Source organism: Sarcophilus harrisii, chromosome 4 (genome assembly GCF_902635505.1).
Source record: "Sarcophilus harrisii chromosome 4, mSarHar1.11, whole genome shotgun sequence".
Classification (NCBI taxonomy): Eukaryota; Metazoa; Chordata; class Mammalia; order Dasyuromorphia; family Dasyuridae; genus Sarcophilus; species Sarcophilus harrisii.
Window position 1 is genome coordinate 3,388,075 of NC_045429.1, and position 25,672 is coordinate 3,413,746.

The following is a 25,672-nucleotide window of genomic DNA, read 5'->3' on the forward strand; positions in this document are numbered from 1 at the left end:
TTTTTTGGTTTTTCTTGGGCAAAAGCTTTTTAATTTAATGAAATCAATTAGCCATTATACAATTTATAATATCCTCTAGTTCTTCTTTGGCCATAAATTCTGCCCATCTCCAAGGATTTGATTGTTCTTCTAAAATGCTAATGAGTTTCATCCTTTGTGTCTTAACCATGTACCCATTTTGATCTTATTTTGGTATGAAATGTAAGATATAGGTTTATGCCCAGCTTGTGACATAATATTTTCCAATTTTTTTCCAGAAATTTTTGTCAGATAGTGAGTTCTTATCCCAGAAGGTACATTCTTTGGGCTTGTCAAAGAGTACATTACTATTCTCATTGATTATTGTGTCTTGGGTATCTCACCTATTCCACTGATCCACTATTCTATTTCTTAGCCAGTACCAAACATTTTGATGACTTCTGGTTTATAATATAATTTTAGGGCTGATATGGCTAGGCCACCTTCCTTTGCATTTTTAAAAATTCCCTTGATATTCTTGACCTGATTATTGCCTCTTGAGGTTATTTCATATTTTGTATGTACTTTATCATTAATGTACATTAATGCATACAATGTATGCATTGTAGCTTTCAATAGAAAATAAGGAGCTTGAAAGGGAGAGGCTTGTTTTTGTTTTTAAAACCCTTGATTCTAGCACAGTCATTTATGGACAATAGGCTTAATGAATATTTACTGAATTAATTCAAGTCCCCTATCAAAATTGTGACATATATAAATGCTTTTAATATCACATAAAACAACAACAATAATAAGAAGAAATTGGAGAGATCTTCAGCTTTACATAATACATTTATGATTGAGAAGATTTTTTAATAAATTGTATTGTTTTAATTTGTATAACATCTATTAATTAACAAATGTTCAAATAATAAAAATTTTAGTTTTTACAAATGTCTTACTTGGTCTTATATCTTTTTTACTACATGGAAGTGATTGTGGGTCACTTGTCAAGTTAGACTCAGTGATAGATTGTATTTGTTATATAAGGACAAGTCTAATTAATTTCAGATCCATACTATTAAATTAGCCTAGAACATTTTCATTTGTTTGGTTTAGTTTGGTTTTTTTTTTGAAATGAAACTCTTGACCACTGAGTCAGAGAAAATGCAATCTTTATTGGTGAAAAGAATATCTGTGTCAGCAAAATTAATTATTTTGGGAATATTAAGATAATTATTTCTAAATGCTCATTTTTACTTTAGTGCAGCATAGCATCTGATCTATTTTCACAATTCACAGTTGCACTGAAGGGATGGATAGTAAGTAGTAAGTAGATTCTGCCTTAGCTTTTAGGGAACTCTTCTGATAACTATGCTTAAAACTGTGACTTATGAGCTCCCAAAATTGTGCTTTACCTTTATTATTCAGCTATGGACACAATTGGCTCAAAGGCATTTACTGAAATTACACATTAAGAAGTGAGGCTAAAAAAAACTGTTGTCATTATGAGCTTGGGTCACACTCTCCTCCCAAAATATACAGCACCCATATGGAAGAGTCAGCACAAATTTAGAGTACAATGTGAGTTATAAATGAAGGGAGAAAGTAATGTCAAGATACCTGACAAAACAAGAATTGTAGGACTTAGATATTCTTTCATTCCTTGTTGAATCATCATAGGGAGCCTTCCCCATCTTCTTCCCTCCTCCCCCATCCCCACATTCACTACCAGGTGTAGGATTTCTTGTGAGTGAGTTCCTTGACTGGGTGTACTCTGCTTATTCAGTGAATCTCAATTGCCAGTGCGATAATGGGTCTCATAACTCTGGACAGTTCTCTTTCTGTTCTCAAGTGTCTTTGCACCTTGAAGTCTCAAGTATCTTGGAGGTACCAAAATTCCAAGGTCTCTTTTACCTTGCTTGTTTTATGACTCTTTTTGGCAGCCTGGTAAAGCCCATGGGCCTTTTCTCAGAATAAAATGAATTAAAGAACTGTTACATTTTAGTCAGGTGTTAGTGGAAATAAAGATCTACTTTTTACCCATTTAATTTTAGAGACTTCTGGAGCTCTATCTGTTGATCCCTTCTGAATGTGGCTTAGATTAGGAATCAGTGGTAAAAAGAGTGTATTTTTCTAACTCCTAGTGGATTATGATTCCTAGTAGTTAAGTATCCCAGTTTTAAGACTTGATAGATGATTTAGGGGACAGACAATCCCTTTCCCATGTTCCTATTTCACCCTCCTAAATAAGCCCAGGAACCTCGTCCAAAGCTATTAGAAAATCCACAGCTATGAATTACTGTGCTGAATCTGGAGGTTATTTACTTAGAGATTGCTGAGCATGTAGCCCATTTCTAGCTCCAGCAAGTCAGTCTTTTCTTATTCATTCAAAAGACTTGTTCATTCTTCATAAAAGAATCACCAGGAATGGCCTGATTTTTGGTAATTAGTTTAGCATCATGGTAATATTTTTTATGACATTTTGGGATTTTGTGGGATGTGGAGTGGGATGGGAGACAAAGAATACTTACCTTAGTGGCAAAGTTTACTGATTTTACGAATGTCACACAAGCAGATAATTGAATAATTTTGTAGCTAATTTCATACTGAGCTTTATTTTAAAGGCATTGAAATTTGCTATTTTATTTTCTCATTGGGAATTTTAGAAGAAACAGTCTCAATTTATCCAAATTCAACCTAACTTAGTCTAACTCTATAGAACTTTAATTTTCTCATCCATTACCATTTTCTTTCTTCTTTCTATTAATAAGTGGAGTGAGAGAGGGAAGTAAAGGAAATAATTTTTATTTCCTCACTTCTCAATCTCTTACTTTGCCTCAGTAGATAAAATGGATTGCTCTGACATTAAAACATATCTTTTAGATTCTTCATGTGAAAAATGAAGAAAGTCTAGTAATCTCTCTCCCTCTTCTTCTCTTTCTCTGTCTCTCCCTATCTGTCTCTGTCTCTGTGTCTCTGTCTCTATCCCTCTGTCTTTCTATCTCTCTTTCTCTCATTTGAGCAGTAGTCCTACAAAGAACATTTCCTGCATATCCCCACAGATCCCATAGGCCAGTAGTAGTACTCAGGGTATTTATTTTACAAATTCATAAATAGGTTATGGGAAAAGAAGCATTTTAAAACAATGTTTTAATATAGAGAATCAACCAAAAACATCTATTAGAGACTTAAATGTTTCTGGCACTTCATTCTCCCATACTATGAGGGCTGAGATAGGACAAACAATATGGCCATATGTAATATATCTACAATGCAAATGGAAGGACATCTCAAAGGACCAGTCCTGCAGGGGTGAGGACTGAGAGTAAAACCTCTAGAAGGTGAGTTTTGAGTTTAGCCTTATAACAAATCAAGGAAGTCACAAAAACGGAGGGCAGGAGAATGAGGACTTTTGGCATGGGGGACTGCCTGGAAAAAGGCAGAGGCAGGTAGAGTGCCTGAGTAGCAAAGGATGTTTTAACTGGATGGTTGAGTACATGGGAAAGAATGAAGTGTAAGAAAACTGGAAAGGTCAGAAGGAACCAGGTGGTGAAGGGCTATAAATGACAAAGAGGACTTTTATATTTCATCCTGTACATAATCGAGTGCCAATGGAATTTTTTTGAGGGAATGTTGATGTGTCTTTGAGAAGGAATGGAAAGACTTGGAGAAGGAAGGGAATCTGTCATCAGAGGAAAAGTGGATTGTCTCAGAAAGTATTAAAGAATTATCTCGTTGCAAGGAGGACCCAATGAAGATTATGTAATCTTCATTTGTAGCAAATTTGGCCACCAAGCTTTCATAAAGGGAAACAAAGAAGATGGGAATCATCCAGGCTTTGGGTTCCAGACCTCTTAGATATTTGCTTCTGATCTCTTTTCACTCAAACAATTCTAAATAGCTCATAACCATTCAAAAAGACAAAAACTTAGATTTTGAATGTTGGACTCGATTTAACAATTTTAAAAAATCCCATGACTTGGGGAGGGGGAGGACAACCCCCAATTTAAAGTATCTTATCAGATCAGTCTAGAGAAGGAAATGGATGAAGTGGATTTTGACATGCTATGCCATACCTTTCCTATGTCCTTTTCTAGCTAGTGTGAGCCAAACCCACCCTTGGCTCCAATTTAGGCACTTTGTATTACAGCTGTCATTTTCTTCCTCCCTAACTTAAGTTGAAGTTTCTCTTTCATATCTCCTCAGCAAATATTTCCCTTTTTTCTCTTTTTTCATAAAACTACCTGTCATTGTGGAATAAGTGTTTGTAGGGACATGATAGCTCCATGAATTTTCTTACTGTAGCTTATCTGCCTAGAAGATGTGTTTTTGGATGAGAATATAAGGAATTAACTATACAAATTCCATCATTTTGTTGGAAGTGCATGATATACCTCAGGCAGCAATTTTAGCCATAAAAGCTATGTTATCCTAGTTAAAAAAAAACTTTCTAGTTAATATGACTGGGGAACCAGCCAAACCTCCCTGGTTATTTCAGGACAGCACAGATTATTCAGTGATTATATAAGAAAGAAACTCAAATCTTTTACAAAAAGGTCCAGCTGTTAAACTCAGACATTTCTGAGAAGAAACTGATACTTCCTCTGTAAGTGTAAGGTTGAGGGGGTTAATGATTGAAGGGTCATTATATCAAAGTGCCCTGGATCAGATTTATACAATTCTTAGTAATTTTATCTTGATTACCTACTTTGACTTGATCTAAACCCATTTATGGCTTTGAAATTAGATGGGTCTGGAAGAATTTTTGTGGTTTTCAGTAAAATGCATTTCATTTTCCAATGGTTACATTTTTCTTCCAAATTCATCCAATTCACTTCACTTTGCTGATTTATTTCATCAATGCTCTAGGTAATTTTAACTGCATTTTTTCTTCCAATTTCATAAATTGCTGGAATATTTGATTCTTTTCTTTTTAGTATTCTTTTTACTCTATATAGCTCTGCACACACACATATGTGTATATACATATAATATATGATATAATATATGTATTCACATGTATACATGCATATACATACAGATATGTGTGTGAATTGGTTCTATCAAATATGCAATTAAATATTTGACTTTTTTGAATTGTACATTTGTAAATTTGTATATTTACCCAGACTGAGGAGAAAAACCATCAAAATATTAGTCTTTTTCAACTTTGCCAAATCTTTTGTTTTCTCCAACACTCACTTCAATGGTTATGTGACTTCCTCAATGTAAAAGTTATGTCTGATGTGCATTCATCCCCACCCATCCTATGTAGCTCTTCCTCATGACCTCCTATAAATTTTGGGTCAACTCAATATATTTGAGGTCAGTATTATATTCTTTTTTATTATTCCTCTTTATTAGTAACACAGCTTATTAAAGAATATCTTAGAATCCCTGGCTATTTATAAGCTTAGTCACATGTATTTCTTATGATAATTATCTCCTCATCACCCAGGGCAGTGCTCTCTCCATCTTCAAATAGACACACACTCACATAGTGTTAAATGTCATATCTCCCATAGAAGGTATAGTCCTGTAGGTCTGAACTCATTTTAAAATTTATTCTTTATATGCCTAGGTCCTGGGGGAACTTCTTTTAAATTGGAGTAAATCAATCCATGTTGGATTGAATTTCATCAGCTATTAATAGATCACTTTGAAGGGTCAGTGAATGTTCATTTCCCAGATGTTTCTGATTTGCTTTCTACTTTCATCTGCATATGTTCACAAGATAAGCCCACACTCTGACAAACATTCTAGTTTTTAAAATCTTTTTAGATCCCTAATTTATCATTTAATATGTTGGCTTTTCCTCCTAACTTTATGTCATTTGAGGACTGAACACACTTTTTGCCTTTGTCCAAAGTGGATAGTTATTAGATAGCTTAGGGCCAAGAACAGATCTTTGAGACTGTCCAAAAGAGACCTCTGTCCAAAAACATGTCTCAGATTTGATTGCTACTTAATGGGTCCAGCCTTTCAGACAGCCAAACACATGACACCCATCACATTCACAAGAATAGCATGAATCTTTGTTAAATGTTTTGATAAAATTGAAAGATTCAGTAGCATCTGGCTAGAAGACTGAATAAGTGCTCATTTCAATGGCTACTTTTCACTTAATTCAGTTCAATAAATTCCGATTCCTTTCTTTTAAGGCAGAATTCTAATTACTTGAACTGTAGACATTAATAACAGCCTCTTCAAGAATATTGTATTTTATGGGAGTAATTATAGTATCAAAACAACATATTAATGTAAAGTAACATCATGAAAGAGAAAGTACAAGTAAAAATAGCAGAGGGGCTTACACTTTGATAAGGGAGGACAACACACAGAGGAGTAGTAGCCAGAAAAGGGAATTTTAGATTGAGAAATATAAAAAAGAAACCTGATCAGGAAAAAAAAACAATTGATTAATAGTTTGTTATATATTTAAATAAATAAGACACTTAATTACAGTTGAAGGAAAAAAACAAGCATTTCTTAAGCACCAATTATATCAAATTCTGAAGCCATGAAGAGAAATAATTCCAGTGAGGAATGGGCAGAGGAATAAGCATTTCTTAACTACCAAATATAAGATCATTTATCAATTGCAGAATAACACCTTCATATAAATTTGAGAAATATTACTATATATTCGAGAAATGGGAACTTTATCAGAGATAATTGCTGTAAATGCTTTTCCTATGGCTTTATTCTTTCCTTCTTATCTTAGTTAAATTGATTTAGTTTATGTAAAAACTTTTATGTTTTTATAATTTAATAAATATAATATATTATCCATTTTTATATCTTATAATACTCTCAGTTTCTTACCTAGTCATAAATTATTCCCTTCTCCATAGATATGGCAGGTAAATTATTTCTTGCTCTTTTAATTTGTTAATAGTATCATATTTTTTGCCTAAATTTTGTGCCTATTTTGACTTTATAATGTATAGGGTGTAAGATGATGGTCTATACATATTTTCTGCCATATAGTTCTATAATTTTCTAAGCAGTCTTTTTTTTTTTAATCAAATTAAGGTCTTGTACCAAAAGCTTTGGTTTTTCTGTTTTTCAAACACTAGATTACTGCAGTCATTATATGAGTGTTTATTGTGTAACCAATCTATTCCATTGATCAATCATTCTATTACTTAGCCAGTATCATATGATTTTGATTTTTAAAATTTTATAATACAATTTAACACCTGGTGTGGCTAAGTCATTTTGCTTCACTTTTTCCATTAATTTCATTGATAATCTTTTGTTTTCCCAGATAAATTTTGATGTTATTTTTCTTCTTATAGAAAATAAATTTTGATAGCTTGAAAGGTATGGCAATGAATAAATAAATTAATTTAGGTAGAACCATCATTTTTGTTATATTGGCTATGTATGTCCATGGACAATTTATATTTTTCCAATTATTTAGATCTGACTTTGTGTAAAAAAGTGTTCTATAATTGTGTTCATATAGTTTGTAGGTGGAATTCAAAGTATTTCATATAACCTACAACTATTTTATTTTATTTATTTAGAATCATTAATATTTTTTTCCAAAATACACATAAAATAAGTTAGCACTCAATTTTACAAGTTATGAGTTTCAACTTTTTTCCCGCCTTCTCTTCCTTCCTTTCCCTCTTCCTAAAAATGCAGGCAATTTGAGATAGATTGTACATATGCTATCATGTACAACATATTTCCCTACTATTAAAGTTGGGAAAGAAGAAACAGATCAAAAGGGGAAAAAAGCACAAAAAACCCAAAATACATGAAAAATATGTACTCCATTCTGTATTCATAACCCATCAATGCTTATCTAGATGTGGATGTATTTTCCTTCATTATTCCTTTGTACTTGTCTTTGATTATTACTCTGATGAGAGGAGATAAGTTATTCTTAGTTGGTTATCACATAATGTTGCTGATACTATGAACAATGTTTTCCTGGTTCTGCTCATTTAACTTTGTTCAAGTATTTCCAGATTTTTGTGAACTCTACCTATCAATCATTTTCTTCTTGCACAATAGTATTCCAGGGGATGAAGGATGTTTTCATTGAAGACTGGTCCTTCTGGTGTGAAGTTCCTCCAAAAGTATAGAATGCACAGCTGACACAGCCTGGTAAACCATTTCAGCAGATAGGCTAAACGAAGTTGAGGGGAACTGAAGAGTCTTGAACCTGTCAGTGAGTTAGGAAGGTGTCTAAGCATGTGAAGACTTTTCCTGGTGAAATGGACAAATGAGAACAACTTGTTTCAACTTCCATGAATATAGCTGAAGCAGATATTGTGGAGTGCTTAGGCATCAATGGTGTTTTGCATCTCAAGTCATCACCACCTATCTTAGCTCTGTCCTACCAATGTTCTGTAATGACTCTTAAAAGAAGAGAGCCCAAAGACTTCATGCAAATGCTGCACTTCATCCAATTGATGCAGAAATCAAAAGATATCACCCTTTTACCATTTCTATGTATCTCAAAGTCCTATGGTGATAAGTGACAAAACACTGGAAGCTTCAATCACAACCTTACATACAGGTCACCCAGGATTATCATCTCATGAAATGGGATTTAGCAGTTACATGGATATTAGAGCAGCCTTTTAAGGATTGTACTGCTCCGGGTGTGAGGAAGGGGCTAGAAAAGGTAAACTCAAAATTGTCTGCTTAACCAAAGCTCGTCTGATAATTGTAGTTGGAAGGGATCCATCTTGCAGTCAAAACACAAAAAAGTACCAAAACGATGATTCTACTCAGCAGCAGTAGATAGAATATGCACACACTTAAAGATAACATGAAATCCAGTAGCCCTGAAAAGGGAAAAGTGCTTGTGAGAACTCAGCAGATATCACATCTAAATGACAGCCCTGAATTAATAAAGAGTGGGAAATGAAGGTCCAATTTTTGAAGTTGGAGCTGGATAAATATATATATTTTATGGAGTCGCTACAGTGAAGGGAGCTACCATGAAGCTGGTGTAGGTTTTGCAATTAGACCTACTCTAGTAAACAAACCTGATGCCTACCAAAAGGACTGAACAACAGATTCATAAAAATGCAATTGCCACTTGGAGGAAAACAGCACAGCACCATCATCAGTGCCTATTCTCCCACTATGATGAGCCATGATAAAAGAAAAAAATTTCCTAAGGCTTTTGAAGATCTTTGTTATTAATGTGCCAAAAGAGAACAGACTTAAAATTCTGGGTGATTTTAATACTACAATTCTTGAGAGGAATGGAGTTGGAAACAGTAATAGAAATGATCACTTAATACTGAAAATGTGTACATCTCATGACCACCTCATTACCAAAACTATATTCTGTTTACCAAATGCAATGAAATTATGTGTGTGGTATCACAGGAAACACTGGCATTTAATAGACTTTGTGATTGTAAGAAGAGAGAAACAGGATGTGAGAGTGATGAAGGCAATGTGTGGTGCAGAGCACTGGACTGATTATATACTTATCCTCTCCAAATAAATATCTGCCTTCAAAAGCAGTAGTTGCCAGACAAAATGACTATCAGAAAAATTAATGTCAAGAGATTAGAGTCCTTCTTTGAGACGTAACTGTTTATTGCCAAATTGTAGGGAAAGTCAAGCCAACATATATTTGGCAACAGAGAGGCAACATACAGTTGGAGCAGAAAAGGAGTGTGTTGCTTTCAGAGATTTCAGAGTGTACAGCTCTGCATTTGCTCAGAACACTTGCAAACATCAAGACTAGTTTGATGAAAATGATGGGAAAATGCAAAAATTGCTAAGTGAAAACTGAGTGTTTATCAGTTGGATAATTCATCCACGTCTAAGAAGACAACATTTAATTCCATCAAAAATAAAGTACAAGTAAAACTTAGAGAGATGCAGGAATACTGGGTAAGAAGAGAGATAAAATTTAGTTTTATGCTGATAGTAACAATCCAAAGCACCTTTATTATGATGCCATGAAGACTATGTGCCAAAGAACTTCTCAATGCTGATAGAGCCACATTAATTAGTGAGAATGGCATGATCCTAGAGAGTTGTGCCGAACAATTCCATAGTGTTCTCAACAGACCACTATCAATAAATGCTAAAGCCAATGACCATTGATCTCAAGTTGGTTGAAATCAATCCTTCCTTACTGAAATTCCAAGTGAAGAAGAGATTTTGAATGCCATTATGCTCCTTTCATGTGTCAAAACACCTGGTGCTTATTCTATTTCAACTGAGTTTTACAAAGTGGGGAATCTATTGATTATTCAAAAGCTAATTGAAATTTTCTGGGTTATATGGCAAGAGGAAATTACCCCCCCAGGAGCTCAAGATTGGCTCCATTGTCCATCTCTACAAAGTAAACAGATTACCCTGTGATAATAACACTGGGGAGCTCTCTTTTAGAGCTGGCAAAATTTTTGCCAGAGTCCTATTTAATAGGCTGATCCTTCATTTAGAAGATGGTCATCTACCAGAGAGCCAGTGTGGGTTCAGAAAGGAGGACCAAGATGGAGGTGGCAGAGAGGAGACAGATCTTTATCTGAGTTCTTCTTAGTGTCCCTCAGATCAACACTATATTGAGCCTCTGAACTGGTTTTGGAGTGACAGAACCCACAAATATTTGGAGTGTAACAAATTTGTAGCAGAAGATATTTTGTAAGAACTTTAGAAAATCTCTGCTTCATTCAGGTGTGGGTGGGGGGGAGATGGCCCAGCACAGGCGCAGTCCAGGGACCCAGGATGATGTGGCATCAATGTGCTGGAGAATTTACCAAGAAGCTATTAGTCAAAATACAGCAGTGTTGATTACTCTGTCCTGGTTACAAGCCAGTAGATCAGCAGATTAGCTGTGAGACATTCAATACAAATACAAAAGACAAATAGTGAGCCTCTAAACCCCAGAATAATGCAGAATTTAGCATACCCAACTAGCACCAAATCAGGGCAGCCACTGTCACCTATAGAGGAAGCTTGGAACAATCTTCTCCTTTGCCCTAAGACCTTAACCTTGAATAAAATGAGTAAAAAAGAAAAAAGAATACTGGCCATAGATAGTTTTTATGGAGAAAGAGAACAAACTTCAAACCCTGAGGATACTAAAAGCAAATCATCTCTAGATGAAGCCCCAAAGAGTGATATAAGTTGGTTCACATCTCACAAGACTCAATTAGAAAAATTCCAAAAAGATATTAAAAGAGAGTTAGAAGAAACATGGGGAAAGGAAATGAGAATATTGTAGGAGAGTTTGGAAAAAAGAAACACAGAATTTATCTGAAAACCCCTTACAAAATAGTTTTAGTGAAATGAGAAAAGCATATAACTCCTTACAAAATAGACAAAATGGAAAAATAAAACAACTCCTTGAAAAAGAGAATTTGTGAAATGAAAAATGAACAAAACAACTCATTAAAAAATTCAATTCGCCAAATGCAAAAGGAGCTAAAAAGCTAAATGAAGAAAATAATTCATTATAAATTAGAATTGAACAAATGGAAATGAATGACTCAATGAGACATTAAGAATCAGTCAAACAAAACCAAAAAAATTAAAAATAGAAAAAAAGTAAAATATCTCATTAAAAGGAATGATCAGGTATAGCATTTGCTGCCTTACAACTCCAGAAAAAATGGTAAGTGCAGAAGAGACATCTGTAAACAACATCTATAGATATGACCAAGGCCTTTGATACTGTGAATTGTGAAGACTTATGGGGAAAAATGTCAACATTTTGTTGCCAAGGGAAGTTGATTAGTATCACACAATAATTTCATGAAGTATGCTTGTCTGGGTTTTGGATAATGCACAATGCTCTTGTGTTTTTCCAATCATTAATTTAACTGTGCACCTAATTCAGCCTTTGAAATTGAGATGCAACAAAGTCTGGATTGATTCTCTGCTATCTGTACGAATTTTGACCTAAAAATGAACACCAAGAAAACAGAGGTTCTCCACTAGCCAGCACCAAAATGTGCATTCCTGGAACTATTGATTGCAGCAAATGAAGTTTGTTCTCTTTCTCCATGAAAACTATCTATGGTCAGAATTCTTTTTGCTTTTTTACTCATTTTATTATAAATTAATATAATTTTGGATCTGGTATAGCTAGGGCACCTTTATTTGATTTATTTTTATTAGATCCTTTGAAATTCTTGACTTTTTGTTTTTCCATATGAACATTGTTCTTATGTTTCCTACGTCATTAAAATAATTTTTTGGGGAGTCTAATTGGTATAGCACTAAATAAATAGATTAGTTTAGGTAGTATTATTATCTTTATTATATTTGCTCGCCCTGTCCAAGAGCATTTAATATTTTTCCAATTGGTTAGATCTGACTTTATTTGTGTGGAAAGTGTTTTGCAGTTTTGCACATATAGTTTCTGATTTTCCCTTGGCAGATAGATACCTAAATATTTTATACTATCAGTAGTTACTTTAAATGGAATTTCTCTTTGTAACTCTAACTGTTGGATTTTGTTAGTGATATATAAGAATGCTGATGACTTATGTGGGTTTGTTTTGTATCCTGCAACTTTGCTAAAGGTGTGGATAATTTCTAATAACTTTTTAGTAGAATCTTTGGAGTTCTCTAAGTATACCATCAAATCATCATCAAACAGTGATAATTTGGTGTCCTCATTTCCTAGTCTAATTCCTTTAATCTCTTTTTCGACTCTTATTGCCAAAGCTAGTATTTCTAATAATTAAATAGTAATGGTGATAGTGGGCTACCTTATTTCACTCTTGATCTTATTGGGAATGGTTGTAGTTTGTCCCCATTACATATAATGCTTACTGACAGTTTTAAATAGATGCTACTGATTATTTCAAGGAAAAGTCCATTTATTCCTAGTGTTTTTTTTTTTTTAATAGGAATGGATGTTGGATTTAATCAAAGGCTTTTTCTGCATCTATTGAGATGATCATATGGTTTTTGTTAATTTGGTTATTAATATGGTCAATTATACTAATAGTTTTCCTAATATTGAACCAGTCCTGCATTCCTAGTATAAATCGTACTTGATCATGGCGAATTATCCTGGGGATGATTTTCTGTAATCTTTTTGCTAATATCTTATTTAAGACTTTAGCATCAATATTCATTAGGGAGATTGGTCTATAATTTTCTTTCTCTGTTTTTAACCTACCTGGTTTAGATATCAGTACCATGTCTGTGTCATAAAGGAATTTGATAGGACTCCTTCATTCCCTATTTTTTCAAATAGTTTATATAGCATTGGGACTAATTGTTCTTTAAATGTTTGGTAGAATTCACATGTAAATCCATCTGGTCCTGGGGATTTTTTCTTAGGGAGCTGATTAATAGCTTATTCTATTTCTTTTTCTGAAATGGGACAATTTAAGCAATTTACTTCCTCCTCTGTTGACCTAGGAAGCCTATATTTTTGGAGGTAGTAATCCATTTCACTTAGGTTATCAAATTTATTGGCATAAAATTGGGCAAAGTTACTCCTTATTATTGCTCTAATTTCTTCTTGGTGGAAAGTTCTCCCTTTTCATTTTTAAGACTAACAATTTGATTTTCCTCTTTCCTTTTTCTAATCAGATTTACCAAAGGTTTTCATAAAACCTTTCATAAAACCAACTCTTAGTTTTATTCAATAATTTTTTTACTTGATTAATTTCTCCTTTTAATTTTAGAATTTCAAGTTTAGTATGGGGGGGGGGGTGGTTAAATTGGTCTTTTTCTAGCTTTTTAAGTTGTAAACCCAATTCATCGATCTTCTCTTTCTCTATTTTATTCAAGTCAGCCTGTAAAGATATAAAATTTCCCCTTATTGCCACTTTGGCTGCATCCCACAAATTTTGGTATAATGTCTCATCATTGTCATTATCTTGAATGAAATTATTAATTGCGTCTATAATTTGCTGTTTCACCCAATCATTCTTTAAAATGAGATTATTTAATTTCCAATTACTTTTTGGTCTACTTACCCCTAACTTTTTGTTGAATGTAGTTTTTATCGAATCGTTGTCTGAAAAGAAAGCATTTACTATTTCTGCCTTCCTGCATTTAATTTTGAGGTCTTTATGTCCTAATATGTGGTCAATTTTTGTATAGGTTCCGTGAACTGCTGAGAAGAAAGTATGGTCCCTTCTGTCACCATTCAGTTTTCTCCAAAGATCTATCACCTAATTTTTCTAATATTCTATTTACCTTTTAAATTTCTTTCTTATTTGTTTTGTAGTTTGATTTATCTAGTTCTGAGACTGCAAGGTTGAGATCTCCCACTATTATAGTTTTGCTGTCTATTTCTTCTTGCAACTCTCTTAACTTCTCCTTTAGGAAGTTAGATGCTATACCACTTGGTGCATATATGTTTAGTATTTATATTGCTTCATTGTCTATGCTACCCTTTAGCAAGATATAGTTTTCTTCCTTATCTCTTTTAATTAGATCAATTTTTGCTTTTGCTTGATCTGAGATAAGGATGGCTACCCCTGCTTTTTTTGACTTCACCTGATGCATAATAGATTCTGCTCCAGCCTTTTACCTTTACTTTGTATGTATCTTCCTGCTTTAAATGTGTTTCCTTTAAACAACATATTGTAGGGTTCTGGCTTTTGATCCAGTCTCCACTTTATGGGAGAGTTCATCCCATTCACATTTATGGTTAAAATTACTAATTCTGTATTTCCTGCCTTCTTATTATCCCCAGATTATGCTTTTCTTTTTTCTTGCTCCCCTACCCTTACACCAATAGTTATTATTGCCCCAATTTTCTACAACATTTATGAATTTCCTTTTTTTGTCATATTAGTCAATATGATATCTGGGAGATATACCACACATTTTTTAAAAATTTGCATTTCTCTAATCAAAAGTGATTTAGACTACTACTTCATGAAGTCTATAGAAAGTTTTGATTTCTTTATCTGAAAACTATTTAATAGCCTTTGAATATTTACCAATTGGTAAGTCACTTGTATTGTTATAAATTTGACTCATTTCTTTACATATTTGAGAAATGAGGCCTTTATCAAAGACAGTTACTGTAAAGATGTTTCACAGCTTCCTGCTTTCCTTCAGATCTTGGTAGCATTGATTTTGTTTGTGCAAATGCTTTTTAATTTGCTAAACTCACAATTATTCATTTTACATTTTGGAATGCTCTCTATCTCTTCTGTAGTCATGACTTATTCCCTTCCCCATAGATCTAACAGGTAGACTTCCTTGCTCTTCTAATTTGCTTATGGTGTCCCCTTTTATGTCCAAATCATGCACCCATTTAAAACTTATTTTTTCTAACTGTGTAAAATATTTTCTGCTATGATTATTATGGCACTGAATATACAAATTAGTTTAGCCAAAATTATAATTTTTATATTAGTTTGGGCTATTCATAAGCAATTCATGTTTTTTCAATTTTTAAAATCTGACATTGTCTTTGTAGACTTCTAAATATTTTATGTTATTTACATTCATTTCAAAAGAAATTTCTCTTTCTATCTAATTGGTCATATAATGAAATACTGAGGGCTTATGTAGATTTACCTTATAGGCTACAACTTTATTGAACTTGTTCATTGTTTCAAGTAGCTCTTTAGTTGATTATCTAGACTTTCCAAGTAAAATATCCTATTGTCTGCAAGGAAAAATAATTTTGCTTATTTTCCATTTTATTAATCTCTCTTTTGGTTTTAATTTAATTAAAATCCAAAAATATATTTGGTATTTAAAAGGAAAATTTTAATTTGTTATTTTTCTAGGGATTTTTAAAAATTATATGCCCAATTAATTAATCTGCTTTCTCTATTTTATTAATTTCAATATTTAGAGATATTAATTTTACCCTAAGTACTGCTTTGGATACATCCCATACATTTTCATATACTTTCTTATTGTTGGCATTCTCTTTGTTGGAAGTAATTTCTTTGTTTTTGATCCATTCTTTCTTTATGATTATATTAATGAGTTTTCAATTAATTTTTAATTTATATTTACAAGGTCCTTTATTGAATTAAATTTAAATTTTATGATGATCTGAAGAGAAAGCATTTTAATCTATTTCTATCTTTCTGCATTTGATTACAATGTCTTTCTGCCTATTACATGCCGAATTTTTTTTTTTTATAGGTATCATGTACTACAGAGAAAAAAACATTTTTCCATCCTCATTCAATTATCTTTTGAGGTTTATCATATCTAAGTTTTCTAAAATTCTATTCACCCCCTTAACTTCTTTTTTGCTTATTTCATGGTTAGATTTATCTTGTTCTGGGGAGGGAAAGTTAAAGACCCCACAGGTACATTTTCCTCCTCTATTTCACTGTTTTGCTTTAAGAATTTTGACACTGTGTGCATGCATGTGTGTATGTGTATGTATATACACACGCATATATTTGGTATTGATATTACTTCATTGTCTATATGTACCTTTTAACAAAATGTGATTTTCCCACTTATATATTTTAATTAGATCTATTATTTTTTAATTTTAAGATCATATTTGCTATGTGTGAGATCAGTCATTTTTTTCGGCCATAGTAACTGTTCATGACTCCATTATTATTAGATTTTGGCAAAGATAATGGATTGGTTTATCATTTTCTTGTTGTCTAAATCATTTTATGTATGTGAAAATTGAGTCAACAGGTAAAGTGTTCAGATTCACAAAGTTAATAATAGTGTGAGACCAAATTTGTGCTCAGAAAACAATTCTTCCTGATTTCAGCCCTTGTGTTCCATCTATTGTATCTCCTAATTTCTTAAAATTTTGTTGTTATTCAATTATTTTAGTTATGTCTGTTTTTTTGTGACCCCATTTGGGGTTTTCTTTGCAAAGTTACTAGAATGATTTGCTATTGCCTTCTTCAGCTCATTTTGCAGATTTGGAAACTGAATCAAATGAGCTTAGATGATTTACTCATTGTCATAAAGCTAGTTAAGTGTTTCATCTTCAGCTCATATTCAGTTTTAGTGTTCATTGAATGTTCCTGACCCCAGACCCAGTGTTCTATCCACTGTTCTACCTTGGCTTGCTTTCTTTTTTCTCTCTCTCTTCCTCCTTTTCCTGTCCCCTTTCTCTTTCTCTTTCCCCCCACTCTCCACTTCTCTTTCCTTCTTACCCTCTCCCTTTTTCTCTTTTCATCTTATCCATTTGCAAAAATATTTTGCTTCTGAGTTTATACTTCCCCAGTCTTACAATTCTACTATTAGTCTCACACTTGTGCTTCTCTTATCTCCTTTCCCTCCTACTATGGTAAGATATATTTCTATATCCAACAGTGTGTGTGTGTGTGTGTGTGTGTGTGTGTGTGTGTGTGTGTGATTTCCTCATTACTCCAGTTTTGATAAGACTAACATTCATATGTTCCACTTGTCCCTTCTTCCATACTCCCCTCTATGGTAAAATCTCTTTTGGATTTGTTTTCTTTATGTCAGATGATTTTACCTCATTCTACCTTTCCCTCTTTTTCCTTCTCTCAATGCATTCTTTTTCCTTATCCCTTAATTTTATTTTATTTTAGATAATCATATTATCATTTTGAACTCATACCTGTACTTTCTGTCAATGAATAATCCTTCTGACTTCCCTAATAAGGAGAAAGTTTTTTGAGAATTACAAGTATGATTGATCCATATAGGAGCGTAAATAGTTTAATCTTATTGAATCCTTTATGATTTCTCTTTCTTGATTACTATTTATGTTTCTCTTGAATTTTGTATTTGAAAGGCAAATCTATTCAGCTCTGGTCTTTGTATCAGGAATTCTTCAAAATCCTCTATTTTTTCTTCAATTTCTTTTTTTTTAAATATAGCTTTTTATTTACAAGATATATGCATGGGTAAATTTTCAGCATCAAAAGTCCTCTATTTTGTTGAAAAACAAATTTTCCTCTGAAAGATAATAATATATATATTTTTTTGCTGAGTAGTTGACTTGTCAGCTGGTTGTCATCCTATTGCTTTTGCCCTACATAATATCAAAACCCAAGGCCTCCGATTTTTTAATTTAGAAATTCTTCTTTTTGTTTGTTTTAAAAATTTGGATTTTTATGTTCTATAAGGTGCTGTTTTTCTTCAATATTTTTGTGTTTCCTTTACCAAGCTGTTGACTTTTTTTTTATGATCTTCTTGTATCATTTCTCTCATATCTCATTTCTCTCTCAAATTTTTTCACTACCTCTCTTGATTTTTAAATTCTTTTTGAGTTTTTCTATAGCTTAGAGACATATATTTCTCTTATGCTTTGAATAGAGGAGTTTTGACTTTATTCTTTTCTTTTGAGTGTGTATTTTGACCTTCCTTTTCACTATGGTAACTTCTATAATTAAGACTTTTTTGCTCATTTCCCACCAATTCCTTGACTTTTGACTCATTGACAAAATGGAGCTCTTTAACTGAAGTGAAGTGGGCACAGTCACAAGCTTTAGGATTTTTTTTTTGTAAGAGATACTTTTGGAAATGTGTAAATCATTGGATCTTCCAAAGAGGTATGATTTAGGGAAAGATGTGCTTATTATACTTGTGGACTGTGCTCTGGTGTGTGAGTGACCACAAGCACTCTTTTACATTCTGGGTCTCTGCTTCTCTACACCTGCCAGTTCTAGTGTTCTAGTATTCCTTCATAAACTGGGCCTGAGCTTCTAGGACAGCAACCCAGATCCAAAGATGGACAATGCAACATTATCCTATTCAAAAGGTCAGCAAAAGAATCCTTGTAATCTTCTTCTGACCAGTTGTCTGACCCTCTTACTGTGTTGTTAGTTGAAAGATCCAGAAATATCCACTATTCCCACTGATTCAGTCACTCTTAAGGCCTGCTCCTGATTTCCTTTCTTGATTAAACATTGTACTGCTTGTAGAAGGGTAAAATCATAATTTGAAAACATATAAATAATGTAGGAAAATATAACCTTAATTCCTATAAATTTAGATATAAATGGATTGCACTAGCAAATAAAATGAAAAAGAGACAAATTAGATAAGAAAACAAAATATTGCTTCAGATATAACGATAGAATAAAAGAAATATTCCAAATAATAAATGGGTCGTATTAAAAATCCTAGGAGCAATTAATAATTATGGAAAGGTAAATGAGCATGATAAAATAATGTACTAAATTTCAAGGACTTTTATGAATAGATATCTAGATCTAAATTAAGATTCTCATAGATGTAGATGTCTATATATTTAGATCTGTCTATATATAAACATGTATATGTATATTTAAATTGTTATAAATTATATATATATATATATATATGTATGTGTGTTTACACACTCATATTCAGCACTAAGCATGATGCCTGATAAATGCTTGGTAAATTTTTATTTGTAGAATATATGTATATGTATTTCCTATAGAATATAACATATCACATCAGCAAATACATCTCTCAGGATAAAAATTTGAATTAAACATTTAAAAGTAACAGAATTGGCATCACTAGATCAGGCATTGCTAGTTGGGTATCTTTCTTCCAATCAGATGTATGAGTCTTCCATAAAACAAAGAAAGGAAAAAAAATACTTTGTTATTGATGAACAAATTGTTGATTTATTTTTGAATTAGTGAGGGTGTGATTATCCGTGTGACTCAAAATTATCATGAGAAATTAATGAAAATAACAAAAGCAGATTTTCTCTTTTGATTAGTGTGCTGTATGAGCTACATATTAATGTGTATTTACATAATCTTGTATTTATTGTTTTTTTTTAATTTTCTGTAGTTTCTAAGGTCTCCAGAGAAGAAAAGATTGCAGATCAAGAAATGGACTTTAATTTTAGAATTCCAGTGATTAAAGTTCATTTGTCTCTGCCACCTATTTATAAGTATTCGTCAAAATCTAAAGAGATGAAACAAGAAACCCAGCACCGTCCTATTTACCGATTATGTCATTTTATTGATGGACAAGCTAAATTTAACATTAGCCATCAGTTGGAAAGAGAAAAGAAAAAAGAAGCTCCTAGACCACATTGCACTTTGGACCTTTCCCCATTTTATAGTATTGATAGACAATATAGATACAGGGAAAATATGAAAAACATCCAAAAGAAAATAGACTTTGTAGAAATGAGACTATTTGCTGATGAAATTGCTCGTGAAAACATTCAGGAATATATTAGAGAGAAATTGAATTTCATTAAAAAAAGAAATGAAGATGAAGGAAAAAAATATGAAGAAAATTTGCGAAAATTACGTGAAACCAAATCAAAACTGAAGGAAGAATTGAAAAAAAGGAGACATTCCTTTCTAGAAAATGCCAAAAGAAAAGCAGAAGAGCGGGAGATGGTGAAAACTTTATGTGATCAGCATTCTACTCTGGGAAAGGAGATGTTTCAGTTTGACAGATACAATTGGAGACAAGATAACATGAACAAAAACAGGACACTTGTGAATGAAATCAAGGAAAAAGATAAACGTCATAAGGAATTAATCAAAAAAATGCAGAAAGGGAGGTAAGTATATTTTTATGCAATGGACTCTATGTAAGGTGTTTTGAGGATGAATGCATGCCATAGATTGATTTCATCTTTTTTTCTGAATTTTTTTTATGTAATAAGCAATAGTATTGACATTTTACCAAAAAAGTTAATACCACAAAGTGTTTTGTAATGATAGGTGCTGTTATTATCTATTATTAAAGGATTAACTTATTTTTCAGTCCCTAAATAAGAGATAGTACAGAGAGAAACATACATATATATGCATACATATATACACATAGAAAACATAAATATGTACGTGTATGTATGTTATATACATATCTATATATTTATGTATGTTTTACACACATAATACCCACATTGTGTTCAAAAAGTCTTGATACAGTTTTAAGCTTTATCACTGAAAATAACTCCTAAAGGTAAGAAGTTTAAAACTGAACTGTACCAAGACTTTTGAAACATCATGTGCATTAACAAAAAGTTGAATAGAAAAATTGTGTTAGACATTCTAAGGTAAAAGTTATTCTGTATAACTAACTTTTTTTTTTTTCCTGAGGCAATTGGGACTAAGTGACTTGCCCAGGGTCACACAGCTAAGAACTGTTAAGTGTCTGAGGCCAGATTTGAATTTAGGGCCTTCTGACTTCAGGGCTGATGATCTATCCACTGGTACCACCTAGCTGCCCCCAATAACTAACTTAAAAAAATTAATTCACATTATCATCTTCTAATAAAATAGTGCTTTTATATATTTCTTTCTATTGTTTTATCAAGGTATAAGCATGGGATAAAATTATCCAGATCTTTCTGTTATTTTCACGTCAGAAGATGAAGAGTTCACAGAATGAATATGTTTCTGAAATAGACACATTTGCAAACTTTCTTTAATTCTTTTGCTTTTGCCTTCATTTTCTAATGAAGCAATTTTTCTCTCAGATATATTGCAGACAACTTGGGGTTTAAGATACTTACAAAGGGAGGGACTAGTCTTTCAAGTAGGAAAAAGAGTTTGAACACTGTTCAAAATGATGAAGGTGGGATCAGTAGTTTACTTACACAAAAATCTATAGTTTTATTGGCCTGTCAGTTCCTTTAAAGGAAACACTGTAATGGGGCAGCAGAGAAAATAATTGTGGGCTTAGTCTAAATTAAGAAATAATTAGCATTCACATAGGTGAATCTCCTTTTCCTCTGCCCTAGTCAAACCACATGTGGAATATGGGGTTCAGTTCAGTATAAATAGCTGATTGATTAACTGGAGAGTATGTATGCAGAGAATATCATATGAAGAGTATTGATTCTGTGACACATAAAAACTGAAGATATTCTGGAGCTTTAGAGTATAGATAGAGGAGATGGGAGGAGGATTTATCTTTTGGTTAAGGGGAACATAACAGTATCTTCAAAGAGCCTGAAGGCTCCACCTGATCTCAGAGGACACACACAAACTGGTCAATTTAGACTTTGTGTATGGAGATCTTTCTCACAATTAGATTAAATCACAATTGAGATGCTTTACCTGGAAAGAAAGTGCTGACTTTTGGTTAATGCTTTTTAAAAGTAAAGCTATGACAAAGGGGATGCTTTGTTAGATATGAATTAGACTAAATGATCTTCAAGATTCCTTCCATCTCTAAAACATTATGACTTGTGCCTTAAAGAGAGGAAAGAAATAAGCAATGAATAAAGCAATCTTTTTTGCAGTGGAGAATTCATAAGAGGAGTAGTGGGGGATTAAATTGTAAAGATAGTTGACACCAGATTATAAATAGCCAAAATAACCAGGTGAAGGAGTGACTATTTTGGGAGAAACCATTGAAATTTTTGGAAGGAGAAATAATATGCTGTAAGTAGTGTTAAAGGAACATTATTCAATGAATGGTATGCAAAAAAAGGGATGGAATGAGAGGAATAGACTCTAAAAATGTTTCATTGCAGTATTTCAAAAATGTGGTACAAGTGGTCCGGGTTGGTATTAATGGAAAGCAATGAGTAGATAAAAGAAGAAAAATAGATAGAAAAGACTGTCAAACTTGAGACTTGACTATTAGAAAATTTGGGAAGAGAAGGTCTATTTTTGAAATTTCAGATGTTAATTTGTTTTATTTTTAAAAAAGAACAAAACTTTTTGTCATGTAATTCAATTTTCCCCTTTGTAACAGGAACTAAATCTTCTAAAGAAGTTCTAAAAGCTTCTAAAGAACTTCACTCAATCAACAAACATTTATTAAGCTATGTGTGTCAGAAATTATACTTTGTGAATGTAAAATCTTGAAACTAGCTGATTAACATCATTTCCTTAAGTAAACTTTGAATTTCTCAAGGAAAGAGTAATTGCTTTTGCAAACGTGGAAATCTTTTGTGAGAAATGAGCATTGCTCAGTGTTTGACTGCTATTCATATGGCAATGAGAGCTGTAGAAACTTAGAAATATCAGTCTTTGAGAAATCTTTACTAAATCATACTTTAGATAATCAAAATTGTATTGGTCTACAAATCTTCTGACCAGGTTTTATCCTTAAAAGATTTAAAATCATCTCATTATGTAAATGCCAGCAAATTGAGGCTTATAATATTTATACTTGAAGACTCTTAATTATAGCTACTCTATTTAATCTAAATTCTGAAATGTTTTCCCTTAAAAAAAAAACTATTGTGCTTTCTAAAGCAGTTTTAAATAAAAGTGAGGATGAGTCTGAATCATTTCAACATGATTTCCTTTGACAAAGGCAAAGAAAACATCTGCCTTTTCTATTTTACAAGCTATCTTAAGACTATTCGTGGTGGTATTTTAATTATAAGTGTACTCTCCTTAAGTATGAAAAGTGCTTTAGAAACGATTACAAAAATATACAAATCCATTTAAGCCAATAATACAAGAGCATTTTCTTTATTTTTAGACTTAAATTCATTCTATAATAATATACACTGTTTCTTACATCTTTGAAACCATTGGGAACAAGCTAAAGTTACTATAGTGGCTCATTTTAATGAACTATTTGGCTTTTGAAAATGGAAGGAATGCAAGTGCAGGGTATCAACATCTAAATCTATTGCAAATTAACATTAAGGGAATTTAATTAGCTTTGCTTTTATCCCAGTAAATTGAATGTGTGGCCATCATTAAGCTGTAGAGGACAGAGTCAAGTGAGCCCTCTTAATGGATCTGTGGAATCATCTTGAGTCTGGTGCTACTGTAAATTTACACTTGAAAGCACACAGGAAAACAGATCTCAGGAACATAGAGTCCTATACAAAATTCATAGATTTAAAAGGGGACATCTAGTCTGACCTCCTCATTTTTCTGAAGAGTCTTGGAGGCCTTAAATGTGAATCCAGGTCTTTTGACTCCAAACCCAGCCTCTCTCCCAATGTCCTGTAAGCTGTTAGGACTGACTGAAACCATTTTCAGAGACACAGAGGGTTTCAGGATTTCCGGAATGCTACTAATTCTGAAGCTAACTATGGATCATTGTCTAGCACATTCATTCCAATGAATCTCAATATCAAAGTGAACATGCAGGGGTCACATCATGTTGTAGTTGGAGACAAAAGGCAAACTCTTTCTGACATAAGGGGCACGGATTCAAATTCAGCTCAGTTGCTAAATCAAAACTTCACACTTTCTGTGACATGGTGATGTCTCTGTTCTTTAATCTCACTACCTCTGTGGTCTTGGAAAAGTCATGGCAGCTCTTCAGACTTCTGTTCACTCATCTTTTAAAATGAAATGGTCTCTGAGGTATTTTCTACTTATATAGGATCTCAGGTAAGTCATAGTTTTCTTGACCTTCAATTTTCTCATCGGAGGAATGAAGGTATTGGACCTGACCATTTCAAGGCAGGTCCCTTCAACCCCTTTGTGTACAATTCTTTTAAGCTCTTATTAAAAAAGGGGAATAAAAATGGGGCAAAGAGAGGAAGCTTGAGAAGGTATTAAAATCAAGTGACAATAATTAGTGGAGCACCCAGTGCCCTTCCATTTAAACTAATGCTGAAAACAAAGAAAGCGTGACATCAGGGAAATCAGACATCTAAGCACTTGGGCCCTAGTCCAAGACTTTTTTTCCTTCATTAAGATGACTGAAGGTCTCTGTCTCTGCTCCCAGAAGTGAGGGTCACCCTGAATAACCTTCTTTGATGGTAGGGAGCTGCTTTTCAGGCAGCCTGGAATCTGAATCAAAGCTTAGCCCAAAGTTTTGTATGTGCATGGACCAGTTTGAGATCTTTGATGGAATCATGAATGATAATTAGACCTTACCAGTCACCTAGATCAAGAGCTGTCATAGGCCTGAACCAGGTTGCTCAAGAACCCTGTTCTAGTATTTACTAGAGCTAGCCAGATGTTTTGTATGTACATAGACCAGTTTGAAGTCTTTGATGGAATCATAAGTAACAATTAGACCCTACCAGTCAAAAGTCAAAGATGCAATAGGCCTGAACCAAGTCACTCAAGAGTCCTATTCTAATATTTACTAGTTTCCTTGGGAATCAGCCTCCTTTATAAAGACTATCATTAGCATTGCTGCTTTCTGTTCTACTTTTCTATTCATGACTCATTTGGGAAATGAGTTTTAGGGAAAAGCAGTAGCATATTGTATTCCACAAGGAATAACTTAGAGTCTGTGCTCTGTAGATATTAAATACATCTTGGTCCCTTAATATATGCATGAATAATATTCACCAACTGATTCTTTTCTTTGCTTCCTTCCTTTTTTTTGTTTTACAATTTATAATTTATTTTTAACATTCTTCTCTTATTTTAAAAATTTTAGCTCCTAATTATTTCTTTCTGCTCACTAAAAAGCCAAGCAAAATGATGTTAGTTATACATGTGAAATCATGCAAAATATTTTCCTATTCTCCATATTAAAAAAAAAAAAACAGGAAAAATGTGAGAAAATTATACTTCAAGTTTTACTTAGAGTTCATCAGTTTTCTCACTGAAGGTAGATAATATTTTTTTGATAATCTTTTGGGATTGTTTTGGATCATTGTATTGATGGTAATTGCCAAATCTTTCATTGTTGACCATCATTACAACATTACTGTTACCATATGATAATCTTCCAGTTCTGAAGAACACTTTGCATAAGTTCATATAAGTCTTGCCATGTTTTTGTATTTTAAACCACTCTCTTCATGATTTCACATAACACAATAGTACTCCATCTACATTATATGCCATAACTTTTTCAGCCATTCCTCACTTGGTGACCATTTTCTTGATTTCCAATTCTTTGGCATTAAAAAAATTGTATTTTTGTACAGATAGGCCCTTTTTCCTCTTTCTTTGATCTCTTTGGAATATAGACTTAG

General features: G+C 32.9%; 1 protein-coding gene across 1 annotated transcript in view; it reads left to right on the forward strand.

Annotated features, from left to right (window-relative positions):
• The window catches only part of LRRIQ3 (leucine rich repeats and IQ motif containing 3), a 199,190-nt gene that overhangs the window by 118,479 nt on the left and 55,039 nt on the right, over positions 1-25,672 (forward strand). Inside the window, exon 7 of the transcript XR_004234226.1 lies at positions 19,636-20,365. The gene's annotated coding sequence lies outside the window, so the exon portion shown is untranslated. The remainder of the gene's footprint in view (positions 1-19,635; positions 20,366-25,672) is intronic.